Source organism: Thalia democratica, chromosome 5 (assembly GCF_965202585.1).
Source record: "Thalia democratica chromosome 5, ktThaDemo2.hap1.1, whole genome shotgun sequence".
Lineage (NCBI taxonomy): Eukaryota > Metazoa > Chordata > Thaliacea > Salpida > Salpidae > Thalia > Thalia democratica.
The window spans coordinates 71,999,397-72,008,099 of record NC_139169.1 but is presented as its reverse complement, the minus strand read 5'-3'; positions in this window follow the sequence as shown (position 1 = coordinate 72,008,099).

Genomic DNA, 8,703 nt, shown 5'->3' with positions numbered 1-8,703 from the left:
AAATTAAGTTCTCAAAGCTGTTTGAACTGTTCGTTTTATTGTTGGCTGAAACCTACTTCTGCTTTTTACTAAGACTTCTTTTTGAAAACAGTTTAATTACAAATGGGCAACACTTAAACAATGACTTTACTTATCATAAACACATCAATAAAATAACTTAAAAGTAATTATTGTAATCTTGAGTTTATTTCGACTAGTTTTTAATATTTTTAAAACGAATAAACAAAATAAGTTTCAACTAATTTTTGAGATAAACTTATGTTTTAACTTTATTTATATTTATAACAGCTCTTTAGTATAAGATAAAGTTATTAGCACGAAGCAAAATAAATTGTTATTTCTAAGTATTAGTCTTAAACAAAATTATCTAAAACTTAGACGACCGTAATGTAAAGTTATTTTAAGCATACTAACAGTTTTTTAAATAGTTTAGTACATGATTAAAACTAAATTATATAAGGTAATTTTGCTTAAAATCTTAGGTGTTAGTTTTTTTAATCGAAGTATTTTAATTATGCTCAATTACATTTTCAATAATTGCGAAAATTAGCCTTAACGGATGACAAAAAGAAATTAAATATAACTTAAAATTGAGAATATATAGTATTTTTTATGTAATAAGTAAATATAACTTTCAAACTAACTAAAATTACATATAAACACAAACTTTTAACAAAAGTCGTTAAGAAATATAAAACTACAGCTAAATTTTATATGCTGAAAAAACACAAAATTTTCAGTAAAACACTTTATTTAAATCTTTTTTAGTATTTTTAAGTCTTTGAAAACAAACTAACTTATAATAATAGTAAGAACAAATTAATTTGCTGTACATCTAAACTAAATAGGTGTGCCTAATCTAAGTGTGATAGCACATCCTTACATTAAAACTGGTGTAGTAACTAAAACTGACAAACAAGTTTTACTATTTTTAAAATCTGTGAATATAAAGACAAAAACTTCAAAATCAAGTTAAATTGTATTACTTGTCAATTGACAAAAGCCATACCATCATGCTAGCCTGTCTTTAAAATTAATCAGTCAATTAACACTTAGCTCTACAGTGTTCGGCTAACTGATTGTAATTATATATTCTCTCCTAAGTATGATATTGTCAAGATGCATTCGTATATAAGTAATCGATAAGAATTTAGAATTTTATAGTGTATAGAATTAGGTTATATCTTATACTAGACTGTTTTTGTATACAAGTTTGTAAATGTTGTGGTTTTTTATTCGATTTTTTTAAAACAACTACTTTAAATACCTAAATACTTATAAATATTTAATAAATAACATTTAACATAAGTTATGTATTAGCAGCCTTTTATTTGACGAACTAAGTTTCATAAACAAAATTGTTTGCGGTAGTTTGTGTTATAGTCAAATCTTAATGAAACAGAAAAAATAAAGATTACTAACAAAACTATAAATCACTAGTTTTGGAAACATCATTGTGTTTGAGTATAAGCTCCTTGAGAATTTTTCTTTTTAAGTTGCGGAAGCTACCAAGCAAGCTAAGTATTAAAAAATATAAGAAATAATGAATAAGTATTAATCAATATTGATTTTTCAAAAGTAAAATTTACATCATATTTATAAATATAAGTTTGATAAAACTTTGTTTGTTTTTTAATAGTTTGACATAGCGAAAGAAAAGTCGCAGATCCTAGTTTGCCGATTTCTGCAATAAGTTTTAAAGTTTTTTGGATGGATTATCCAAAAATATTATCTAATGTTTTTTCCAACTGGAAAACTTTTGTTTTCATAAAACTATTCAGTTTCCTTACAATAATTCAGAAATTTTTAGTATAATAAAAATAATGTTTGGGTTATCCTTAAAATCTTTAAGTACAATATTTGATTTTATTATACTTAAATATGTTTTTTTTTTAAATCATAACAATATTTTTTAGTACAAAACAATCTTCGTTTTTTCTAACTGATGCTTAGTTTGTTTTAATTAATACATACAACACTAAATAAATAAACAAAAACAAGTAAACTAAAACTACCATGACAAAAAAGTTGTCTACCAACAAAGTTTTAACCTTATTCTAACAATGCTTTACTACCATCATAATCAGTTTGAACAAAAATCTACTTTTTTTTATAGTAGTAGCTTATATTTAAAAAAACATTGAGTTAAAAACTAATATATAAAAAACATCGTGAACAAAAAGAGTGCAAAACTTAAGATAAACCTACATACTATATTTGTATTAAAGTACTCAATTAGATTATGAACTTGTTTGATTTGGTAACTTTAGAACTTACATAAATATTAAGATAAACAAAACTTTTGATTTTTAGTAATAAACTTACAGAAACACTTTGATATAAAACTTTGTTTTAGATTACCACCTTAAACTCAACGAAAAGAAGCAGACAAGCCAAAAAGTTTTTCTAGAAAGAAAGACTAAAAACAAAGGGCAGACTACCTGTAAACAAATTCAAAAGGACCATTTAATTAAACAAAAATTAAAAACAAAAAAAAAAACGCTTGCATGTCAAATAAAAGCAGTCCTATAAAAAAGCCCTTTCATCAATAAAGTTTATAAAATGTTATAAAAAGTCTAAAAAAAGTTTGCATGTAAAACTAAAAAAACCTTAAACAAGTCCAGCTACGGTGCGAGGCGAAAATGAAGTCGCCGCACCCTCTTGGCACGATGTTCGCATTTCAATATGAACTTCTTTTTATCCTCGGATGTGCGCGAATGAACTTCGACACGCTTGAGTGCACGCGCGCCGTTTTATATTGATTCTTATTACATGCAATTTGAAGTAATGTGGGTGATTATCGCGTAAATTGATACTTGTTTCCGCGTAGGTTGGAATTTATAACCTTGCGCTATCAAAACTGTGTTGCAAAAAACTTACTGCTAAAAAGTATTTTAATATTGGTGACGCTTTGGATTATTAACTTTCCATAACGATCGTAAAAAATTATATTTTAAAGGTTTTTATCATTTCTATTAAGTTAATGCGGTTTTACTCGTTCAAAACTTTGATCGCGTATAGGTAAATTCTATTAGTAGCCTTTACGCGTATCTATAACAATTGAAAAGTATAAAACTTCACTGATAACAAGTTTATGTTAATACTAACAGCTGTTTTTTATAACGATTTTCAAACTTTTACTACCAAGTTTTTACATTAACAATAAATTAAAGGTTAAACCAGCTAAACGATATATTAAAAACCTCAGTATTAACTTTTATTTATTACAAGGGCTTTAAAATTTATGAAAACAACAATTTATTACATGTAAATCTGACAGGTCTACTTACCTTAAAGTTGTAAAGACTTTATTTTCTAGTAAACAAAGATAAAGTGTTTATGAAACCTTTATTTATATAAATATTTGTGATAGACATCTTTTATTTTAAAGATTTAAGAGTTAAATAAAGTTTAGCTATTTAAGGAACTATATTGGACTTTAATAAATGGGAAGTTTTAAAACTTTAAAAAATTCATAGCGTAACTCATTCAAAATAACTTTTTAAGGAAAGTTTTTGCTTAAGTTAAAAACAAAAATCTCATTTTAAAACAATCTAATAAATATTTGTTAAAAGTCTTACTAAATTTAAATTTTATTTCATTTTATATGAAAAAAGTAATTTAACATAACCAATACATCGTAAAACAACTTAAAATTGTTTAAATAAACTGTTAATATATCTTAAACTTAAAATTAGTACTAATATAATAATAACTTTTTAACTTCTGAAACGTATTAGCTACATTAAGCTTTATTAGATGCTTAACTCACGGTTATGAAAAGTGTTTGAAAATAATAAAAAATAAATTAACTAAACGTTAAATATTTGATAAAATATTTCTAAGAATTTGTCAATGACTTTTTATTTATAAAAAAGTAAAAATTCAAAAATAAATATTTGCTAGCTTTATATAAAATAAAAGACAGAAGCACATTAGAAATATATGACAAAGTTTAGTGTATTTTACCCAAAGAAAACAACACCACAAACATTTTTAGCATTTACTTTGACAAACGCACTACGCTCGGATAAACTTATATATGGAAACGATCTATACAAGTCAAACTGAGCTTATTCATTTCTATACGTTAGCCACTTTAGTGGAAAAAACTGAAAATTTTACGAATTGGTTGAACTTCTTAAGCATTAAACAGAAAATTATCGTTATAAGTTAATTTAATCTTAAAGTAAAGTACAGTGATACACAAAGTATTTATTTACGACATATTATAAACTAACAACTTCAGTCGCTTCAGTAAACGATTAGAAACCGATTAAACTTTTGCGCACAAATAAACGGAGTTCACATAGATGTTGTTATCTAGCTATAAACAAGTATAAAAAAAAACATTTAAAACATTTTAGATTCTAACAAATTAAACTGTTATAGAATTTTTCTTTATGTTTTACTTAAAAGTGTTCCTTGGATTAGCTGATCTTTTGGTTTCGTAAAAAAGTATTAAAATTATTTAAATAAAAACAAACATCTTTATTATTTAGATTCACTTGGTTGTAATCAAAGTGTAATGTGCTTAGTAAGCTTGTATGTTGTTTTTATTTTCTGTTTGTATAAATGATAGTGCTTTTATTAACAAAAATAAAATAATCAGTCAGTTGATTATTTAATTGTTCGTATAAAGTTCTTAACTGTTTTTTCTTTATGATTTTATATATGTTTTGTCTCATTAGCTTTTTTTTGCTAAATTTAAGTTTAAAAAAAACTTCGGAACTTAAACAACAGTAATATCTTTAACAGTATTACTTATGAAAGTTTTAAAAAAATATATATCATTAGTCGGTGTAATTAGGTTAAAGTGCGTTGTATTTTCTTTTTCTGCCCTAATTTCTATATAAAGTAACACAATTTGTTACTTTTACACAACATTGCTGCAATTCTTTTTGGTAAAAGTTTTCCAAACTTAACCCTTTTGTATTTTAATATTTCAAAAATTTACAATCCTTTAAAGCCGTAAAATTACAGGCTTAAAACTCGTAAGAGCGGTAAGTTTTACTTGAATATTTAAAACATTTACCTAGTAATAATAGGGTGCGAAAAATTAAGCTTTACGGTTTTTGTTCATTAACTTTGACAACTTAAGGCTAAAGAATTTTAAACTGTATACAAATTGCAATTTTAACTTGGTTATTTTTTTAATTACTAAATATATAAGTACTTACTTTTTAAAGTTGAATTCAAAGTAACAAAAATTAATAATTCAACTACTACTTTATCTTAGCAATCGCTTGTCTAATCATACAAAACTATCAATCATAATTTCTATTTAATAAAATATAAAACTTTCCTAACAAACAACAAGTCTAACATTCAAAAAGTAATTTATTCTAGAATGTAAACAAACATATTTTTGTGAATGAACTTTTCTCGACAAACTACAACCTAGAATGGAGAGTTCACTACAAAACACAAAGTTGTCGGAACAACTTGTCAAGTACCTCTTCGTAATTGTTATCTGTAATCTTCACTATTGAACTGCGTGCCTTGTGAATTAGCTGCAATTTACTGTCACTATGTTGGTAAAAAAATGTTTACATTTTTTGATTTTGTTATATAATATCGCTGTAAAAGTTTACTAATAAGTATAGTTTTTTTTAGCAATTCAACAATTAGCTTTAATTAAAAATTTTTAACAAATAATTTGCTGTTATATATACGATTATGTTTGTCATTGTTTTAAATGTTTAAAATGTTATTACTAGTGCAATATCTTACGCTACTTTAACTAAAATGTATTTTTTAAGTTTAAACCTTTTTATTTATTTTAAACGATCTCAAACTTCATGTGCCAACAATTTTACAAGCTTTTTTTTTTCAAAAGTTTTACTATGTTAAGTTTCTTACACCCAAAACTTTTTACGTCAATACACAATTCCAACCACAAGCCAATTACTATTAATTATACTTTAACTGTCAAGTTGTTTTGAAATTAACTATGATATATTGTAGTGTTAAAATAACTATTTTGATTTACTTTATACAAGTAAATACAAAGTAAAAACTTCTGCTGTGTTTATGCATTATTATAAGAAACTGTATTTTGAAAAGTATAGAAAGCTATAACCTTCTCATTTTGTGGTTTTTAGACTTAAATATAATATTAAACTGTTTTGTGGCATGCTTTGGCGAATTTAAATATATAGAAATGTTTAAAATATTGGGAAAACTTCTCTATAAGTTACTTTATAGCAGTTAAAACTAGTTAACAAAATAATCTATTTCTTTTTAATTTATTTTACGCTAGTTAAACTTAAATAAACTTTTTAAATTAAGGTTTTTTGTTATTTTAAGTGACTTCAAACTTCATTTGCCAACAATTTTGTAAGTTGCTTTCTTCTAAAGTTTTATTATAATAGGATTTTTACAACTAAGCTATACATGTTACCACAAGACAAACACCTTTATATAAAATTTATTTATCAAACTGTTTCGAAATTAACTAATTTAAAATAGTTATTGGGTTTTACTAGTTAAAGTTATACAAATTACGTTTACATTTAAAATTAAAGTTCTACTAAGAAAATACATAATAAAGGGTAATACCTTTTTAATTTACTGGTTTATAAAGTTTAAATATAATATTAAAGTGTTTTGTGATATGCTTTACTGAAATTTTAAAATATAAAGAAATGTTTTAAACAATGGAAAAACTTCCTTCGAGTTTTTATAACACTTAAAATTATAATTTATCTCAGTTTTTGAGATTGAACTATAAGATTTTTTTTGTTTATAAACAGGTTTTTTTTTTCGTAGACAAAGCCAAAGGTAAACAAAAGCTTAAGTTTAAAAAACTGTTTGTTTACAAACAAATTATGTTTTTATGATAAACTTTCTTTCGAACAAACTAAAGTAAATACATAAATAGTATATTTTTTTTATCAAAACAAATACATGGTAAAACTTTTGTATGCTAAATTTAGTATAAACTAATATTTTCTTAAGTAAGGTTATGTTTAGTTGAAAAAAAAAAGTACTTTTTTTATGATTTAAAAAAACTTTAAGTTATTTCAAAAATGACCTTAAACAAATACTTAATTTGCAATGAGTAAATGTTTATACATTCAAAATATAATACAATTATAAACATGTAAATAATGTTTTTTTTTTTAACGTTTACCACAAGTTTAAACTTAAACAAACCTTTACGTGAAATTGTGATTTTTGTTTACTAAACTAAGTAGCTCTTACGCCAACGTTTACTTAAACAAATCAAACAACAAAAACGGCAGCTAAACTTGAAGGTGTGGTCTACGAAATTGTTTTCAAACATATCACAAAACCAAATACTGTTCTCAATACCAAATGTCGCAATAGTTTGCATGACTTCACACTTAAGCAATTTTGATTAAGAAAATTAGAGGCCGAGTTATTTCAGGTAGTTTTACAAATGGTTGCAGTTTACTTACGTAAATGTGTGTGGTTTTTCAACCTAGTATTTCGGTTGTGTTCTTTGAAGTAGTAACAAGATTATAACGAATGAAAAAATCAAAAAATCAAACGTCTGTTTACCAAGTCTAAAATTGAGAACAAAACTTAAATGAACTTTTAAACAATAATTTTAAACTCAAGAAAATAATTTAGACTAAAAAATGTTTTAATTTTCTAATGAATTTACTAAAAGAATTTTGACTGATGACACATAACAATTTTAACTTTCAAAATTTAAAACAACTATTTTCGTTTTAAATAAAAAACTGCATCTTAAACTATACTACAAAAAAAGTTATAATAACAGCTACGCTTAAAATTGATCAAATGCATAAAACACTATACTATGTCTGAATAATGCACATCAATTACATTAAGAATTTCAAGATAAATGTATTCAGCCTGAAGGTAATTGACAAAAATACTTACACGCTTTATGAACTTATAATGCTTTATCTGAGCAGATAAATGTCAGGTACTTGGATTTAATTCAGTGCTTAGTAGTGATTATGTAAGTTGATATAAAACCCTCGGAAAAGGTATAAAACTTGATGTTATCTAATATTTAAGTGTTAGTTTACTGTAAAAAAGGCTTCTGTAGTAATTATTGTTACAAAAAGTCTATATTGTGCTTCTTTATGTGGATGTATCAAAAATGTGTTATTGTAGTATTTGGTACACTGTTTATTTAATAAATAAAATAATAGGCAGTTTAAAAAGAAACTATTTTTGATTTAAGAGAAATGTAAAGTTCGTGATAACAATACCGTAAAACATAACAAAAAAAAAAAACATCAGTCATCAACTGTTGCACATTTTAAGTTATTGAATTTTTAGTTATAAATTAAGTTATTTAGTTATTAAAGAACAACTTTCATAACAACGTTAAAAAAATTATCACCATAGCAACTGGGTGCGACGACCTCGGTTACGGTTCAGTGACTTCAACGCAACAGCGCTCTTTTTCCTACGCTGTTGCAAATATTTTTGGAATTTCTACGCCCAAGATTGTTGCAAAATTGTTAGACAAAGAAATACTTTTGTTAATTTCTCGCTTAAAATCAAAATTCTCTTTTGTACTACGTAAATGATATTAGGTATAATGCGTTGAATGGAAAGTTCCTGGAAAATCCAGATCATTATTATATCCTTTGTGCCAAAGACTTAAAATTAACTCAAAAATTCAGTTCCAAATATGGTTAAATTCAGAAAAAAAAATCAAGACGTTTTCTTCTGGCAAGCTACAACTTATTTGTA